Source organism: Wasmannia auropunctata, unplaced genomic scaffold (assembly GCF_000956235.1).
Source record: "Wasmannia auropunctata unplaced genomic scaffold, wasmannia.A_1.0 LD335888.1, whole genome shotgun sequence".
Classification (NCBI taxonomy): domain Eukaryota; kingdom Metazoa; phylum Arthropoda; class Insecta; order Hymenoptera; family Formicidae; genus Wasmannia; species Wasmannia auropunctata.
In genome coordinates, this window is record NW_012027002.1 from 799,680 (window position 1) to 820,154 (window position 20,475).

General features: G+C 39.5%; 2 non-coding genes and 1 pseudogene across 2 annotated transcripts; 2 read left to right on the forward strand and 1 right to left on the reverse strand.

Annotated features, from left to right (window-relative positions):
• Positions 1-3,225: 3,225 nt before the first annotated feature.
• Trnav-cac lies at positions 3,226-3,298 on the forward strand. The gene has a single exon. It is a non-coding gene; the product is annotated as a tRNA-Val (tRNA).
• A 67-nt stretch (positions 3,299-3,365) lies between these two features.
• Trnav-cac lies at positions 3,366-3,438 on the reverse strand. The gene has a single exon. It is a non-coding gene; the product is annotated as a tRNA-Val (tRNA).
• Positions 3,439-17,565: 14,127 nt separating this feature from the next.
• On the forward strand, positions 17,566-18,291 carry LOC105455631 (annotated as a pseudogene).
• The last annotated feature ends 2,184 nt before the right edge of the window (positions 18,292-20,475 follow it).

The window sequence follows — 20,475 nt, forward strand, 5'->3', positions numbered from 1 at the left end:
TCATTAAAAATAAAAAATGTATCAATTTCGACAATCAATTTTGAATCAAAAGTATTTATGACATATCTGAAAAGTATTTTTTCGATATCCTTTTGCATTGATTTGAATTATATGAAAATCTGTGTCTATTTCATTGTCTTGTAGCTCTCATATAAGAGAGATTTAGAGCATTTACTTGCGCATTAGCGTTGTTAGTGGAATGCACCGACCGCGTGCGCTCTTTTTCGATATTTTTAGGATCGAGTCGGGACTCGGGATTAACTGTCAGCCATTCCAGAAATCTGCGATCGACGTCGCGTCGCACGCTGCAGGGAAACAATAGTGTTCGACCAGAATACACCGTTCTTCGGCTGGCTCGTAATAACTTAGAATGAATCAGAAGCCTTTTGCAAGTGGAGACGCGGAGAATTTATCCACGATGGCGATTCATAGATCCTCAACAGTTCGAGTTAAAAGCTTCGATCGCCGTCTTTTTGTGTATACTTATTTACGTCGGTAACGAGTGCATTGTCCTACGGTCGTATTAATAACGAGATAGCGCGCTCGGCTTGAGTGAGCAAAAGTCCATCTGGCTCATTAGCTCCTATATTTGTGACAGTATCTGACACTGTAAATGTAGTTAAAGTTCCAAATGTAGTAAATCTATAAATATATTATTGGAAAATATTGTTCTGTTTGCTATTTATAAAATAATTGCAATCAGTTGAAATTTGGAATAAGTCTCTTAGCCTGCACTATCAGCCGACGGCGCTTGTCACATATATTCCTAAAGTATCATTGGGAAATTTTACTCAACCTATCGTTGTGAGTGAAAATTTTCTTTCTTTATCACCGGTATTATTAAAAAAATAGCATATGATAATCACAATATGGACGAATTTCTACCATTTTTGTTTCACTTGTCCCTTAATTGGATAATAAAACATGATCGGTCGACGTTGGTAAGAAGCGTTGCACATTCGACAATAAAAATAATTTGGCGATGAATGAGGGTAGACGATAGTCAGGAGAGAGAAAGGCTAACGTAAGATATTTTTATTGGACGTCTGCAGTCTGGATGCACGGCCGGCCGTTCACCCGATGCACTCGTCGCTTCATGCCAATCCATACGCGATCCTTGCTCTCGATTATTCTTCTCCTTCCTCTTCGTTCCTTCTCTGCATCGTACGGCGTTTACGAGCCAAATTCGCGATCGATAAAACGAGGTTTCTGCATTCGCAAATTCTCAACCCTTTGTTGTATTATCGAAAAAATATTTTTCTCACATTGTACACAGATTACGCTTTTTTAGATCACAATTAATTTTTACCATGGAAACTCCGGCGATTACTTTGACACTGAAGTTTTAGTGAGTAATAATTGTTTTACATATATACCTATAAGAATGAATTTAATCTGATCGATGGTTACATGTCTCGCGTAGTCTACTCAAACAGATTTCTGTGCTTTCATTTGCGCGGCCCTGAAGTCGAACAAGATCGGTCGCGTGGGTGCGTTTGTCCCGTTGGAGGGGCATTGGATGCTGAGGGGTTGTCCGAGGGGTGGGGCGGGAGACGGTCAACCATGGAACGGACGAACCAACGGACAGGGATGCACCGACCTTGGGGGGATTTTTGTGTCTACCGTAGTGCGTTGAACCCCGGGAGCTGAGAGCGGAGTATGGCGTGCAACGCGTTAAAGGAATGAGGGCTCTTTCAGTTCTTTGTCTCCCTTTCCCTCCTTTTCTCGCAGACTGCGGCACTGCGCCGCCCTTTTTCCCGTCCTACTCGTTCTTCGCGCCCAGTCAAGGTTCGGGCCCAGCCAAGCTCGCGCCAAGAATCGGTTACCTCAACCCCCTCGTCTCTCGAAACTGCACTCGAAATCTGTCTTGGGCCAATAAAGCAATATTTATACTTCATTTGTGCCATAATGCATTTAAGCCATTCTTCGAAAATCTATCATTAATTGTACAATCACAACTCACACCGTTCTAGATTTAATTAAATTTTAATTAAATTCTGTTATTATAGAAATTAATTAGGTTTTATTCACATTTAGTAAACAATAATAATAATTTCTGTTCGATAGGATGCAAATTTGATAGGATACAAATCTTTATTGAAAAATATTATTTATTAAAAACACTTTTTTTGTAATTTTTTCTTTTTGTAGTTGGATAAAATGATTCATCGTAATCGATTACTTATTCTGTCCATAATTTCGAAAAAGTTCACCGAAGTAATCTTGTCTCTTTCATCGATGGGACCTTGATCTGTTTGTCGTTCCCTATCGCGTGACGTCCAATTATGAAGTGATTCGGTACTTCTAGGGGACGAGAGGAGCAAAGGGAATACGCGCCAATGGGCTTATCTGTTCTACCCAACGAGCAATTAATTCAATGACAATGCTCATCGAGCTTCTCATACGAATTAAGATTGACCTTTCGGTTCAGTGAGAAAAAAAATCTTTTTGATACAATTAGGGCTGGCCAAATTGCGGCAATTAACGAAGTAATTTTTTTTTGTATCGCATAGAATGGAAAACTTATACGTGCTACACTTTAATAAAATAAAAAGTTATACTTTAAATAATTAAATTAGCGCGATTGTACGCTTATTTAAAAAAAAAGAGATAAATATCGATCTGAATAAGTAACGGTGATTAATAAGTTAAATAATGATTTAATTGATTTATACACAAAGATTGCCGATCTTCAAATTGATTCATCTTTATTCATCTCGTTGTTCTCGAGCGCTTGAAACACAAAGAAACTCCGATCGTGTTGACTTGTCGAAGGAAAAATAAAGATGCGTGTGCGAGAATGGGATGGCATGACCTCGAAGGGCGCGGTCGAGTTCACACTAGACTGAAGCTGCCCTTGTGCCTAACTGGCCTTGAGACGGCTCGACCTGCCCTACCCCGGCGATCCCCCGGCATTCTCATAGCACATATAAGATTTCTCGTGCACACACAAAGATCACACACGTTTCCTAAATTCACAGTTCAGTTTAATCTTCGTGCGAAACTACCGACGAAACCTCGTATCCGCATGCGCGAAAACGTTACTAAATTTGTATCTCAAGTTTCCAAGACTAAACTTTTGACACAATTTTGATTTAATAAGGTAAATGAAATTATGGAAGGTATGTAATATAAAATTTAAAAATTTTTTAAATACAAAAAACATGAATTTCATGAAACTAGTTTTGTCGTTCATCCTCTTGTAATTGTAGTGAAAGGTTCGAAGTTTCCGTAGTGTAGTGGTTATCACGTGTGCTTCACACGCACAAGGTCCCCGGTTCGATCCCGGGCGGAAACATTGTTTTTTTTCGTATTCTGAATTTTTACAAATTAAAAAAAATATTTTAGCTACTTTAAGCAAAAGATGTTTCCGCCCGGGATCGAACCGGGGACCTTGTGCGTGTGAAGCACACGTGATAACCACTACACTACGGAAACGTTGAAGCTCCTGATGCTAATTTAAGAAGATAAACATAGATATTTACTTCTATCTCGTATGATATGACACGTGGATAACATTAAAAAATGTCAAATGTTAGATTATGTGTGCATATTATTTTCATTTGCATGATTTTATTTTATATACGCGTTCGTACTATTTACGTGAAATATTTATCGATGGCAGCAAGACCTTTTAAAATAATTTCTGAAGCCGATATGGTAATTGGTTTAGCCAATTTTTATTAGCCAAGCGTAAGAGAAAGCATCTTGAATAAGTAAAATACTGAACTCGTTGAATAAGCATTGGTCGCTGGCGATATCACAACTCTTACTTTTACTGGAGAGAAAGTTCACGTTCGTATTTTTCGCAACTCTTTAGTTGTCTCACTATTTAACATATTGTTACATTTTACACTAACGTTATATGTGCAATTAAATAAAATAATATATATATATATATATATAATATATTTATATAAATATATAAATATTTGAATATAATATGTATATATAGGTATGTATAATTTCATTTTTATTTGAATGTTAAATTTCGAAATATCTTATTTAAAAAGAGATTCGATGATTTTGTTTAACTTTAACAATATTAATTACAATTAAACTTGTAAAGCATCTCAACCTTTTAGCATCCTTTTGAAATTCATATTTGGTTATCTCTACCATCGGCTTTGCCCTTTTCTCGTTTGTAAGTCGGCACACTTTCAGCAGTTACGATCGCGAAAAATTTTCAATTCCACTTCAGTTCATTTCCTGGTTGCAGCAATGAGCGACGCGTTACGCCACGCTATCAATTATATCGTTTCATGACATTTATTGAAAAATAAATTCTAAGCTGAATGTGATAGAAAGAGAACTATATATTCGGCGAATTTCCAGTCGGCTTTAATTGAAACATAACTTAACACAATATTTGTCGTAAGGATTCGGTAACAAAATTTTAAATTCAATTTCTCTGTGAAAAAGTCATTTTCGTTTTGGTTACAAGAAACACGACTCTGTGTGATATGTGTGTGATGTGTGTGTGTGTTATTATATAAAGTTATACATATGTAGTATGTACATATATCCCGGAATTGTAGTTACCAATCAAATAGCAGGATTTCACTGTCCTGTATTTCGATAGTGTTCGAATAGTCCGAGGCGTGGGCGACCCGTTGACCCGACGATCAACGAGAGAAAGAGCGCAACCCGCAAAACTCTTGTCGGACGATCTCTTCATCTTCCTGGATTTCAACGTTAGTGATGCTCTTAATCGGCGCAAAAATATCTCGGGAGGGAAAACGCGACTCTCCGCACGATTCGCACGCTTGCATCAACGTCTATGATAACAAGTTTCGCAAACTAAATTGCTCCACACGGATAATAATTATAATCGGAATAATAAATAGTCAAATGCGTTTCACGCGCGGTATATAATCGCGCGTCTGTGTTGGACGCGCGTAAAGACGTCTCTTCACAATGAGCGTGTAAAGCGTCGCGTATTTGCATCATTCGAAACTTTATGCGTTTAAATTACAAAATAGTCTAATATCAGTGAGCTCAAAATACTTCCCGTCGTATCTCTCTGCCGCTGTTTTCGTTACATATAAGTATCGCTGTAGCATTTTTTATCTTATTATTATTATTTCAAGTTGAACGTGTTTTCGTTTTAGATGTACGCTGAACTTGATTATGATATCGCGAATCGCGAATTGAGGGGGCTTGAAACATTGCGAAATTTTGATAACACCTAATACCGTCCCGCGACTAAATGATTCAGAATTAATCGCAAGGCCACTTCGAGGAATTATTTATTTCAAATTAATCGATTCAAGGCTGCACGAGTCGTACACACATAACCCCAAGGTTACGATATATGAATTACAACTCTTATCAATTCCTCGCTCTCGACAAGGTCAGACCATTATCTTCCGACTTTATTTGTACCGGGGCGTCCCGCCGGATTTCATGTACATTAAATAAAAATGACACGCGCTTGTAGAATAGATAACACAATATAATTAAAACAAAATATAATTAGCACAATATAATGAGGTTGCACGTAATTATGACTAGATTTATCGCAATAATTCTAAAAATAGCATTGAAACGCCTTTAGCGTTTAGCGATAGCGAAAATATCGTAATATATCTTTTTTGCGTAAGAGTGGATGCTGATTGCTGAATATCTTATCTTCAACGCGCTGTGGTCAGTGTCAAAATAACTTTACTATACCTGATGGTTCGAAAGTTATATAATTCGACAATCCGTGCTTACTATACTCCTAATTTTCCATCGTGATCGCTAGATATTGTAAGTCAGGCGTTTGAAAGTAGACGAATTGGAACGTGAACCAGGAAGCGTCCAACTGAATGAAGTAATCATAAAAGAGAAGACTATCCCGTCGGCGACATTTTCTTTTTTTTTTTCGGCCAGCAGACCGCGATGTCCGTTGATGCAATCGGGCGGCAGACCGAGGCGAGCAAAAGGCGGGGAGAAATAGGCGCGACCTACATATTGTTTGGGTTCGCGTTACACAACCTGCATATACACGACGACACGTAGGAGGGCAATGACCCGCCGTATCGACGCGGAACAGGGCGGCTGTGTACGGCTTGTGAAAGCGTGAGACGGCGGCGCGCACCACGTGGCCCACGTGAACGGCCGCTTTCGAGTTTCACGACGCGTCCAGCACGTGGGCGAGCGGCGTAGTCGCGAGTATGCCCTCCCGATCGTCCGTGAACGACACGGAACATTGTAATTATCCCGATACTGAACTGGCGCGAGGAAGCGCGGCACGTGCCAGGGGTCTTAGCCAGAACACGCCGCCTGCGCGTAGGGTGAGCGTAAGTAAGGCCACGTGTGACGCGTCCGCGTTCGTGCCGAACTCCCCTTAACGCTTTAAAATCTGGCAGTGCGTGATACGGGCACGTATATATATTACGTCTTATTAATATAATATTAGAAGAAATCCACGTTTACACTGTGCAATCTACAATGTCAAATTTAATCCTGTTTGAATCGCCACTGCTCCTACTACTAATATATAGTTATTTTTAACTAAAATTATTTTTTAACTGTTACAAAATAGTTACTTTTAAATCAAACAATGGAATTTAATCCAAATTTGGGTTAAATTTGTACTTTTTTTAATTATTTAACTCCATTGTTTTCAAAATAACTATTAAGTATATAGCAGCAGTGACTCAAATAGGATTAAATTTGACATTATAGATTTAACAGTGTACTGAAGAAAATTATATATTACATCATTATTGGAAATTATACTAACAATAACAGATATAGAGCAGCGAAAAATTCATCATATAATGGCTAATGTATAGCAGAAAAGGGAGACAGAATTAGAATTTTCGAGAAAAACACAAAATTATATTTTTGCCATATTCCATCATTCAAAGTGAAAGTACAATAAGTAGGACGCCTCGGATTGTTCATATACGATCGTCGTGTACCAATCGTATGTTTGGTGACGATGTTTAATTGTTTAATAAGGTTAAGCGAGCGGTTCGTTCCAAGTCATTTCGCCACTGTATATTCTCGCTTGTAATTATTCTGGCATTGACTTGCCACGGGTAACCAGAGCACGTGTCAAGGGCGCCGATCGATTAGGGTTCCGCGCGCTTGTTGTTCAAGATTCTCTCGCTTCTTTAGATTCGCAACCTGTCACCGAACCAATGGAATACGTTCGGAGAAATTTACGAGTCCACGAGTCGCAATAAATCAACGACTGATAAAGAGAGCTTTTTATCTACGATATTATACGTTTCCCTTGAATTTAGTGAATGATTTGATTCACACCGATCTATATATTTTGATAATAGAAGTTTTCAGTAAAATACAAACAAAATTTGCAATGTAAGGATTGAAATAGATAGTAAAATTATTTTTTATTGCTGTAATAATTATATTTTTAATTGATTTTAAACGAAATGTAATTAAATAGCATTTTAAACAAATTTGGATACAAAAATATCAAATACAAAATATTAAAAATGATAGGAATTTATTTTAAGGAAAAGGGAAGAAATTTGATTTTTCAAGGTGCAAAATGTATAACTGGTGATACAGACAACTCTCACTGTCGGAAATCCACGTTATCGCGGACGCTCGGTGAAAGTGTATAAAGTAGATTATACTCCGTTTCTCCTCCTCCTCCTCTGTGTGCTACTATATTGTCCACAACGCAGTTTTGCAACAACAGTTGCAACAGCTGACAGCCAATTGGCGAAACTTTCTTTCTAGCTATCGCATATTATGCTACAAATTTAAACCAAGTTTATTCAAAGTCTCTTAAGTGTAAGCGGATTAATACTTTAACTCAGATTATGATCATCTAGATAAAAATTTAGAGTTATCAAGATATTATCAAAATTATATAAACGTTATATAAACATTAACAAAATTAGAACATTAATTATACGTATAATGTTGATAAATATCTAAGTATCTATGTACTAAAATATATTAACTATAAATATATTAAAGTATATAAACAATAATATAAAGTATATAAACAAATATATAATATATAAATATTATAATATAAATATATACAATATATAATATATACATATATAAAACAAAAAATAATTTTACGTATTACATCATGTATTTGAGCTACAAATTCATAAATTGGAATTATTACAAATTTTTATTCGCATAAAGAAAAGAAAAATATTACATCTTCATAAAGCATGTTCAAGAGTCCTAGAGTCTTCGTATTGTAGTTTTTGCAAAGCAAAGATCAAATCGTGACTGTTGCCAAGAATGGCGATCGTAAACTTGCCAGCCGCTGGTTGTCCATACTTTTTGGAAAATTACGCGCCGAACGCGAGAGTCTAAACGAGACAATCGTCTTCGCAAAACATGATGTGTCCGCGCTTTTTTTTCACCTCTTTCGGCCGCCCCCGTCGCAGGGGGCGGCCGAAAATATCGCGAAAACACCCGCGCGCCCAAAGCTCGAACAATGAGAAAGCCGGCATTTATACTCCTCGCCTTATTATTATGGCCCGATCGACCGTAGAAGCGTACTCTGAAGGATACGCGTGGGCGAGGACCAGCGAAAATGTGCGCGGTCGAGAGGGCGCTGGAATAGTGATGGGATCGATTGGAAGAAAAGAAACCCGGGGTTTGAATGTTCGCCCTGGATTGAACACATTTTTTTTTTTAGTTTAAAGGATCTCCGATAAAACCTACGATCACCTTGTCTCTCGATTCGAAAAGTTAAAAGTATTTCCGGAGTTATTTTATACGTTTTTCGCTTTCGCGACAGATCCCGAAAATCAAGACAATTCGCGATAAACTTGATCCCGTCACGCGGTGCGTATACACGGGCGGTCGAACGTGTCTACGTGCAAATGTCAATGACGTCTAAAAATAGCGGTCGAGTCGGACCAAGAAACATCTCCGTCCCGATATACTGGAACGGTTAACGTTTAACGGCCAAAGATCCTAGAATCCGAGGACACGAAGGTACCAAGGATCTCCGAGAGGTCTCCTGTACTCGATTGAAGAGATCAAAAGCGGGAGTCCGAGTACGGAATTGAATCGATCGAACAACTGTAAATTGATATTTCGAATTATACAATAGATCACGAAGCAGAGTAGTTTACATCTGCTGCGAGGCAGACGGTTCTTTTCTTTCTTTGATGCGCATGCACGATATTAGCGCATTCTTGCGGTTAGCCTTGAAGAATCGTCGTCAGAAATCAATGCGAGTCGTATTGTTCGTTTAAACAAACGCGTCACGCGGCCTTGGATCCGCCTTGGTTCTCTGAATTATTGGGGCAACAAATGTCGAACGATCGATTTTAATTGGCTGAATAATGCGATAACGCAATCTCGTTTCCACAAGACGAGAATTTGCCGATTTTCGTTTTTCTTTTGTCGATTTAATTATCCTAATGATTATGCGCGCGAAACCGCACTTAAACGACTCAATTTCTCCAAGTCATTTTCAAGCAGCGCAACATATAGATATCGAAATTTTTTACCGAAAATTAAGAGGAGACGCATCTGTTCCCAGTTAGATTCTATTCTATCTTCTACTTTACATGATAAGGTAAGAGAAAACGAAATACAAAAGGTATAGTTCCGAAGTTGGGTCAGTCTATCGCACGTCATTTATAGTCATACTATTCCACGCGCATAGCGCGTTGATTGAAATGTTAATTTCGTTGTATACTAAAACGTCTGATAAGCTGCGAGTACCTGCACAGTAACTGTAAACACGTGGTTAAAAGTCAAGCGCTTGTTTGCGGAGCAACCTTGATCCCGCTAGCTCTATATTAGCTTTCCAAAGCAAAGTAGTTTGCATAATGTGGAAAAACAAAGTTTGTTGTTGTCTATTATGTGTGCTGCAATGTGCTGTAATGTGATAGGTGATTAGATCTTCTATGGGTGATTTTATTTTCGTTAAAGAAAGATCTAATTGTAAGTAAAACCTCTCTTATTATTATGATGATATATCTTTTCGGTCTCGTTTATCGTCTACGATATATTTTATCTTGTTTCTCCTTTTCGGTAATTTAAATTGCAACTGGATGGATCAGGAACCATCCAGACAAGAGTTAGTCATCGACGGAAGTGAAGGGGCCAAGACGTGATGACCCTGAAAATGTGTGTGTGTATGTATGTGTAACGAGTTTCAGAATTTTTAGAATACTCCGCGCTGCTCTATCCGCGGAACGCTCTAGAGTCTGCTTTCGGAGTAGATTTTACAGCAGACGTCTATCTAAAAACATATTTCTCTCTTTATCTCTCTCTCTCTCTCTCTCCCTCTCTCTTTCAAACATATTTTGCATAAAACTTTTTTTTACAATTAACAATTGTTTTATGGAGAAAAAAACATTTTTCAAAAAATGAATTATGTACGTACTTTGTTTTGTATTTGTTTATAAGACATTATACGTGTTTCGAAAGACGTGTTAAATTTTGAAGAAGTGGTCTCACGATCGTCGTAAACTATTGAGCTCGTCGGCATTGTTGTTGCCCCAGCCTATTTGATTCGCAAACGAAACGGCCTCTTTGCCCGGGTTACGTCGCCGTAGCTTTTATGTGTCAAGGATGCAAAGTTTTAGTGAGAATAATGTCGGTTTTGTCCCTTCGTGTCCCAAAATGTCCCAAACGACATGAATTCGGCCATCTAACCGAATTTATAAATGTAATATGTTACTTTTAAACGTATAATCCAAAACAGACATACATTTGCACACGATATTAAATCACTGTTAAAAGCCAAAATCTTTATCCTTTATCTGACCGTCGATAAATAGTGATTAATATTATGAAAATTTTTATTAAAACATAAATTACTTCATGTAAAATTTTATAAGTTTAGATTTAACGCTTTTCAGTTGTACAGCAGACGTTAATTTTAAACAACATACTTATTTGCGCTATATTGCTGCATTCGTATTATGCCAATCATGCAACGTCGCCACAGTTGCGATATAGACGTAACAGTTGTGTAGCAAACTTTGCAAGGTTTCGGATCCTTGACTTCTTCAACCACAGAAATTACTGTCATTGTGACCTCAAGCGATAACCCATTTGTTATGAGTTCGAATCATGCATAGAGAAACCTTGCATATAGGAAAGTCCTGCCGTTCGTGAACTAGATCGAATTTAGCATTTTGACACACGGTGAGCTAGTCTTAAGTTAGGATCTAATGTATGCTGCTGCTGTGAAAAGATACGACACGGTGGCACTTTTGCCAAGAATAAAGTTTCTGTACGCAGCTATTCGGCTTTATCTCTCCGACATGACGTTATTATTCTTAATTACATTAGAGACTAACAGTTTTAAACCAATATTAGAATTTAAAGTAAATTAGCATTTAGTAAATTGTTATTTAAAATTGCAAAATGTAGTCATGAAACGTTATCAGCAACTCTTAATCTCTTAAAAAATTCATTTCTCACCCAAAGTGCTATCCACGAAAAAAAACAACATTATTCATCATTCGACAATGTTTGTTAATTTATTTTTTATTACTATACTTTACAACGTAACAAGTGGCTTAGCGCTGATTGTACATTACGAATGATTACGTTCCAGCAAAGCGATTCTCAATAGTATAATAATGGTCTTTTACGGTAACACCTATTTGCAGTAAATTGCATTGTCCGGTGATCTATCGTGCGATGACGTGAGATGGAATCGATAAGTCGGCACTCGATTTGCATCAACTGACGTCAAGTGACCGCGAATGTACGAGCGAGGTCGTTCGACAAACAAACCGATGATATCTCGCTAGACTCGGCTCGATCGCCCCGAGATGCTATTGTAAACAGATTGACAATCCTTAAATCCGCGGTGCAACAGTTACCAAGTTGTTTCAGAATTATACCTTTTAACAGAATCGAGATATTTAACGGCATGTCGAATTTGCCTCGGGTCGGTAATTTACATCGCGCACGTGTATATTTCTTGTGTAGTTAAGCATCGTGCGCGTGGCAAAGTCCAGCTGATTAAAGCGGCGAGCTTGAAATTTAGCGCGGAGCAACCAAGGCCTCATCTAAGGTCGCATTTATAACGAATGTCCGTGATCGGATGATCGTCAGGCCGGAAGTAATTAACGCGCGTTCCTAATAACGCATGTTGTCATATCACGCGATGTACGTCGTGCGGACGGTATCACCGAAGACAAATGGAAATTAGTCTAACAGATGCTGGAAGTCAATAGCAAGGACAGAAACAATATTTAACATTTTTCTTACATTTTATTTTATTTTTGTTTTTTTTATAATATGTAACACAAATAACATGCAAGCGAGTTTTTTTTGAATAATTATTCTATAATTTAAATATATCTTCATGATTTTAAGAGAGAGACCTTCTTGCGCGAATGTTTCCTTATACGTATTGCCAGAATACTTGACTGCGCAAGAAACGACATACAAATTTATAAAACAGAAATTATTTATTTGTTCGTCGAAGTTGAATTTCCGCGGCGCGGGATAAAAAACAGTGCTTCTTTAATTCATCGCAAACGAGATTATATTCGCTCAATTCTGTCGGACTGAAAAGAAAAATTGGCGCGTGTTTGTCAGGCGGCGCGAAGCCTGATCCTTGTCTGCGCAAAAGATGCGCGACGAGTGTGAATACGGAAGGAGAAGAAAAAAAAAAGAGAAGCGAAACGGAATTATGCCGCCGCGTCTCGCGTAACATTATGCAATCTTTCGACAGCGCCGCGGAGAGACGTTATTTCCTCGTGCCAAGGTCGAGGGTGCGCATGCCCGTCGCGCGATGTGGATCTTCCCGAGATCGCACACCGATTCTCGCACTTTTCTCATATTTCCGTCAAATCAGCGGTTTAAACGGCAGACGAAAAGTCTAAGCTCGACGTAATAAGATTACATCGCCGTGACGTTTTGAAGATTTCGGATTAGAGGATCGATTTTAAAAACCATTTAAAATAATCCCATCCTTCACTTTCCGGCACTCTATATAATTATATATAATTTGTATCTATATTATCACGTATCATCGATAATGATTTTTTTTGCGTCTTTACCGTCGTGTCATCGATAAAGAGTAATGCTCCAAGAAATATTGTAAACATCTTGAATTTAAAGTACTTGTTGTCCGCGGTGAGAAGCGGTGATTCGCCGCGCCGGAATCCGTAGCGTCGCCGGAGCTGCGTAATAATGCTACGCGAGCGCAGTTATAAGCGAAGTTATAGCGCGCGCGATTTACGTGAAGAATCCAAGGATCAAAGCTCAAAAGACGACAATGACGCGTGACACAGTTTTCAAGCGCGACCGAGCCGGACTGATCGTCGTAATTGATGCACGCGATGCGATCTAAACCGGGAATACGTGAGAACCAGTTCAGATCCAGTTCCCCCCCTCGCGCTGCACTTGCACCGGCTGATAGTCGCATCGATCGGCCGCCAAGGCCGCGTCTTATTCGGGCAAGGCCAAGGTCGTTGGCTGGCATCGCCGACCGAGGTGAGATTGCAATTTCTCGCGCGGGGTTGCGCCAGAATTGCAAAAAACCTGCGTTGGGTGAACGCTTTACATAATTAGCAAGTGAGGTGTAGCTCGGGCAAAAAGGGGACCGGGGGGGGGGGAGGTTCATTTCGCGTAGTTTGCGGTAGACACAATTCATTATTTTTTATCCGTCCAACATCGCGAAATTAATAGCTTTTTTCCTAGTCAATAATGAACGTCGCATTATATTTATTTTAATATACGATAATGCGAACAATAATATACATGTTTTGAAATTTTATCAATCAAATTTGATACTTTCGATCGATCTTACAGTACTTTTCTTATCATTACATTTACAAAAATATTTTGAAATATAACTTTCGTTACGCGAGTTTGTTCCCGAACGGGACGGTAATCTCGTAAATATATCGGCATAATCTACGTGACGAAATGTTGCGACACACCACATTGACCTCTTCCATTAGGCGCGTGTTTCCGAAAGCTGGCCTTGCGATAAGACACGAGTCAAGGATAGAACCATGCGTGCCCTGTCTTTTATCGTGCCGTTTCCGGGTCTATTCTAACCCAAACTCGACATCGTATCGCTGATATAAATTTCCGGTTTTAGTGAACTGACAAACAGGCAAAGCCTTACATATACGCTACACATCGGTATCAAGCATGCTTCCACACGTTACGTCAACACAAGTGGCGACAGAGATATATGTAATATAAAAATAAATAATCCAAACATTACGTAATGTATTTTCCACCTTGTTATATTTTCTGCATGGCACCACACGAAGCCTGATATTTTGAATTGAAATAAGCAAGCCTCGTAGAACGGCGAACGCGTAGAAACGTTTGTCTAAAACAATGTGTACAATTTTGTGTACCTCGCGCTTGGCAATACGTCAATAATGTATATGGTTGTCCTCGTTCAATTCGTTGTGAACTCCTCGTATACCGAAAATATTTTAGTCTAATTTCTCGTAATTTCTGTTGGCACTCTAATATAGAATGTGGCCTTCTACTATGTGTCGTGTAAAACGTGAAATCTGTTCGCGGATAATTTTTCAATATCCAGTAACCCAGAGCGCCTTTCGTAAAACATATTACGTATTACGTAATTTCGCGCGTGTGCTTAAAGTAGCAAAAGAAACACGCGGCCGCGTGTGTAAATCTTGAACAGACTAGATTTGAAGCGGAGAAAAAAAAAAGAATTAGGATTAAAAACTGCGATATTAAAATACGATATTTTTAGAAATTGCAGGATTTAGGTCAATGTTATCGCTTTATTCAATCAGCTCGGCCTTAAACGTACATAATGACTGGTGCTAATGGAAGAATCCATTCTGAATAGTTCTGAAAGGACTCGCCGGGCAATATCGCTCCACCTTCGTTTAAGTATTAATGATGACTGAAGGGTCGGGACGGCACATCTCGTCCTTTGTTACGCTACCGTGTTGCGTGACCCTGAAAATCCACGAGACCGCGACGTAGGGTCAAACGACGACGACGACGTGTGCGCGCGCGGTCGCACACATTGGCGATGTATCGTTCACATCGTGTGATATAGGAATGCCTATACGATGGTGGTAGTGGCAAGAGGCGGCGATGATGACGACGGGCGAGGGGGAGGAGGGAGGGGGTCACGACTAGTAGTCGATATATATCTATACAACGTGTCCGCTCCGGCCGCCCGTGACCATGTGGCCTTGTCCTTGTACGACGTCGCATCGAACAGCACTACGTGCCACCGACACTCGCCCGGCTCCGCCGGTGGAACCTTCCTATAACGAACGCGAGGAAGGGAGAGAGAGAAAGAGAGAGGGAGAGAGAGAGAGAGAGGAGACGCGAGTAGAGCGTGTGTACACGTACACATACGATAGACATACACGTGACAATAAAATAACGATGAGTCGTAGCGCCGCTTCCAAACGAATTTACACAAATGACTAATGCGGAAAAACTAATTTTTTTCCGCACGACTAATGTTTTTCCGATAAAGACAGTGGAAAATCCTGTTGATTTTATACTGACGGACACATATCGCTTTGTCATCGGGAGATATGCACTGTCCGAAAGACGCGATCTTTAGTCTATGATCATGTATTGTAATTCACCTATAACGTTGTGAAGTCCATGTATTAATGTCTCACGTAAATATTAATATAAAGTTTGATCTTATCAGCAGTAAAAAATGTTTTAATATGTAATATGTATTACTGTGCATTTTTCGTTTTTTTTTTAATCTTTTTTTTGTATCTTCTCATTCAACAAAGTTCGTATTTATTGTCAAGTATCAAAGCTCATGATCTTTTTTAATAAGAGAGTTTTCTATGCGATATTCTAATGTCCACAATTATGTAAAACTTATAGTCATATTAGTGATCGATATATTATGTGTCGCTGCTTAATTACGCCGAGTGCATCGCGCATCTCTGACGGGTGCCTATCTGAGCAGAAGTCGGAATTTTCGTCTTGATTGCGTTTCGTTAGCACGAGGAAGGTTATCTTGTCGTGTGTTCATCGTTATCAAGTCTGATGATAATGCGCTGAGTGACTCAGCGAGATGAGTTCAAGTACAGATTCGAGTGATCTTCTGCCTCGAGCGACGAGATCGACACTTCTCTTAATATAGAGCGATTAAATATCGTGAAAATCCCTTATTTCGATCCAGCAAATTAGTTTCTTTTTATACTTCTCCACATTTTTCATTTAATTATTTCTAAATTAATTTTTTTTTCTCAAAAATTTAAATACATAGCGTTGATTGCATTAATTTTCTAATGATAGTAGTTTTATAAATACGATTATGAGAAAAGATAATAAAATCGTGAACATGATTTTTAATTGATTTTTTATTAAATAATTACATAAAAAAATAATAAAAATGTTTACCACATATTATCGTATAATATAATATTATATTATAATGTTATAATATAATTAAAATTGAAAAATATTTGTGTATATTATCTTCCATGGACATTATGAAGAAGTAGTTTCGAAATTCAGAAAGTACATATGATGGGAATGAGAGAGAGTATACAGCGGAAGACCGATACGAGTTCTTAAATAAACTTTATGTAGAGCTTGCATAATGCTGTTTGTGACGAAACTTTATCAAACAAGGTTTGCAATAATAATGACGACCAATGTTCATCCTCAATTGTTCCACTTCTTATACCGCTAACTATTGTATCACTTTTAGTTTTTAGCTTCCCATTCGCCACTTGATTCTTTCATGAATCTTGAGGGATTTATTCCAGGTCGGGTTTCTAGTGAACTCTCTGTTCTATTCTGTGCCTTATTCCATCTCATTTTGTTCTCCTCCGTAAAACTCGAAGACTTCCCTCGAAATCGTTGAATTTTTACTTAATTCTTCTCAACGCGCCGTACAAAAGAGTCGTGTATAGATATTATGTCAGCATTATGTATAGATAACAGCCGGCCGATGTTCGATCTTTTTGACCAGAAATCACGTCGAAGGTCGAGCGCGGTCGAATACGACGTACAAACGCTTTAAAACAGTCCAACGCCTTTGGTCTACGTCCTTGCGACAGTTTTAGTTTTCGGGGAGTTCGACTCACTGTTGCGAGGGAGGCACGGTTACGTGTTGCGGCTAGTTTACACCGGTCTTACATATAGCCAGTGTAAGGTTACTCTCCGCAAGTTAGCTGTCGCGTGTGTGTGCGTGAGCGCACACAGTCGCTTAAAATTAGAGACATATCAAATAGGAAGCAAATTGCGAGGCAAGCTGGGCGGCGAGATAACCTAATAGAAGTAGCTTCTATTTTCGGGCGTGTACTTGCTTTCTACAACCAACCGATAATTTAAGCAATTTGATTCAGGCACTGACGGTCTCGATAATGACATTAAATAGTTTGCGAAAAACCCTCGTGAAATATTGCCGCGCCCACCGTCTTTACTCTTTATGGAAACCTACTCTCCTTTTTGTTGACTTTACCGATGTTTAAGAGGTATCAAAGCAGAATTTGGCACATCTAAAAGGCTGCGAGCGCCGAACGTACTTTGGAATTCTGGTTGACAGTTTGTTCTTGTTGACAACTTCACGGCGGCGGCGGCGGCGGTGGCGGTGGCGCGTCACAAGGACGACGGCGGCGCACACATCAATGTTGTATCGTCACGCATGTGCGCAGCATGTTGCTACGTGCACGCGTATATATCTCCGCCTCGCGGATTTGTCGCAATGTCTCGTGTCGTTTGGAGGCAGAGTGCCGGAGCGAGAACGTGGCGAGACGTGGCGAGACAAGGAGCGGAGCAGAGCGGAGCGGAGCGACGCGGCGCGACCTTGTCCTTGAGCATAATCTTTCCTCGTTATCGGACGGCGTCGAGGCTGCGGTCGCATCGGACCGACGGCGAACGATTAGTGCAGCTCCCGACCGTGCGTCAGCCTTTTTTTTATATTTGTGAATAATAATGCGCTCGGTATCGCAATGCGTCGGGAGCACGAGCTGCTGCATGACGATATATGTAAATGGCGCCGTTAATTTTGAGAAACGCGCGCGCTTGGAGGAAGCTCCATTGTTTGCGATTAGTATTTTGTTATATTTTTTTTTGGTCAGATTAGAATCGTTCGCGCATTCATGTGATAATTGAAAAACCTTGTAGTCTCCTGCGTTTGCATTCCCATTGTAAATACCGGCTTCGCAAGAACCATTGCCCGGTCCAGATCTAGGCGCAGGGACTGTTTTCCCGCGAAGAAAGATAATCTGAGCACCTCGAGCATCACGAGTCATCATCTCGAACGAGCGCCATTGGTTATCAGTGATACCCCCCTGGTTCTAGGAAGCGAAGTTGCTATCGCTGACCTTGGCTAGCGAAATACTTAACGCAGCGGCACGTGTGCGACGACGTAGAAGCTGACGAAGCAGAAGAGACCGCGCGCGGATAACGAGCGAGGACGCGCGGAAAGAAAAGGAGCCTGCAGTCGCGCAATGTTTAATTAAGACAACATTATCTATTTTGATATAGTAGGCAAGAGCGCAAGAGCGTGGTTTAGATTATTACAGCTATGCGGATTAGAGCGTCCATCGCGATCGCGTATGTCGCTGGAATAGCAATAAGTACAAAAATATAGTCTTATCTCACTTTTTTATCTTATCTACGTGAATGTCATTATTCATTTTTGTTACTCCATCGTAAAATTTCAAACAAAGCGGGAGAGAATTGAGTAAACGCAAACGAAGCCCCGATACAGGAGGAAAGTGGAAGAGGAAGAATAAAGAAGGACAAAGGGGAGATTCCGACACGCGCAACCTAGCGTTTCCGAATGTGAATACGCTCGCTATATTATTATTAGCCGGATCGTTGAAAACACGCGCGCGCAAGGTCAGCTTTCGCGTCTCGTTCCCTTTTACCGCCTGTATGTAGACCGTCCACCCTCTAATCACCGTCATAAAAATGGGTTCGTAAGTGTGTTTTTTTTATAGGCACGGACGCTGATGACAAATAATCGCCCGTATTTTATTCGCGTTCGAGCACGTGTCTCGTCCACGTGTCTGTCGTTTAAAAGTGACTACTCATTGTTTGGTATATTTCCTTCGAAAATTGCGCGACGCACGCTTGGTTATCAGACCGCAGTTCTGGCTCGTGTTCACGTACGCGTGATCGTTTAGCCTATCGAAATGATAATTAGTGCTATTTAGGATAAACATTTCGGAGGCCTTGACGCACCCAACTGGTTTATGTGGCGTGACTTCCGGCGCGCTTTCACAAATGACTCGTCCCTCGAAGGGATTTTCGTTGCCTCACTTCAAAGCGTTTGTCCAATAGTATTTAACATGATGACCCACTTGTGCCCTCGCGACTTTGTGAATCTACGGAGTATAGTTCCGATCATAAAACGAGTGACGTTAAGCGATTATATTATTTATATATAAGAACAAGATTAAAATTAATTTAAAACTGATAGATTTTTAATACTTTTTAAATAAAACAAATTTTTGCGGTGACTAAAAATTTTTTTTCTTTTCAACAATTATCAATAATGTAATTTTTTTACTAAAAATATTAAACACATGTTAGAAACATATTAGAAACATTAGTAAATATAGTATATTATATACATTCTAGACCAGAAATTTGAAAATACTTTTAAAAAATTAACATTTTTTAAATTATTTATTCATATTCGTAACAATGTATTTTTTAACAATCTTCAGCTCCAATAATTATTGCATAAAATAAAAAATATAATTTATCTGTGCTTTTGTCGGTGTTTCCATACTTTTCGCCTGGTGGAGTGTATGTATATTGTAAAATATTACAATTATCAGAAAGTAATTAAATATTTTATTTAAATCTTCATGCAAAATGAAAGCGCTCTATGCAAATCTTTGTCTTTATCGTTCTTTTAAAATCTTGCTCTGTCGCTGACAATAAGTGTGAAAAATAAAGATTTCTACTCTCTTTTTTTTTTACAAAGCGGTGCTTTCTTGCATCCTCGCAATTGCGCAATTACGCAATTATTACGATCGGATACTGATCTTTTGCGGAAGAACTGGAGTTCCGTTACGATGCAACGAACTGTAGCCACGACGAGTAACTGTAAAGGACTCCAGCATGCTAACCTGTTGCAACAGAGTCAGCAAGGACGCAAGAAATACACATCGATGAAACATTTTATAAATCTCCTCACTTTTATGACATATGTACAAATCAAGTTTAATTGTTTCGTCGGTCAGCTCGACTGCTTACGACACGTTCTGATAATTGGCTACGGTGACGAGGGAAAGGGGCATTTCTGCTTCCTGTATAGATTTGAAAAGATTTCAGTCGATCGATTCGTTACCATACACTCGCGGAGCGTAGTAAGCTCCGATCGATAAGGCTAAAAATATCAAACGATAGAGCGCATGTATGCGTGCACGATCGGATGGTATCGGGATCGCGTCAGTGTCATGCGGTGTCAGGGGGACGCTCTGTCATGAAAATAACAGGAAATCGGATACCGCGAACGGCCGGCGAGGACTGTGGTGTCGTCGCAAGCCTGGGGGGACCTTAGTTTGGTAATTGCGACACCCTCGTCGCGATAGTGCCGACGACAGG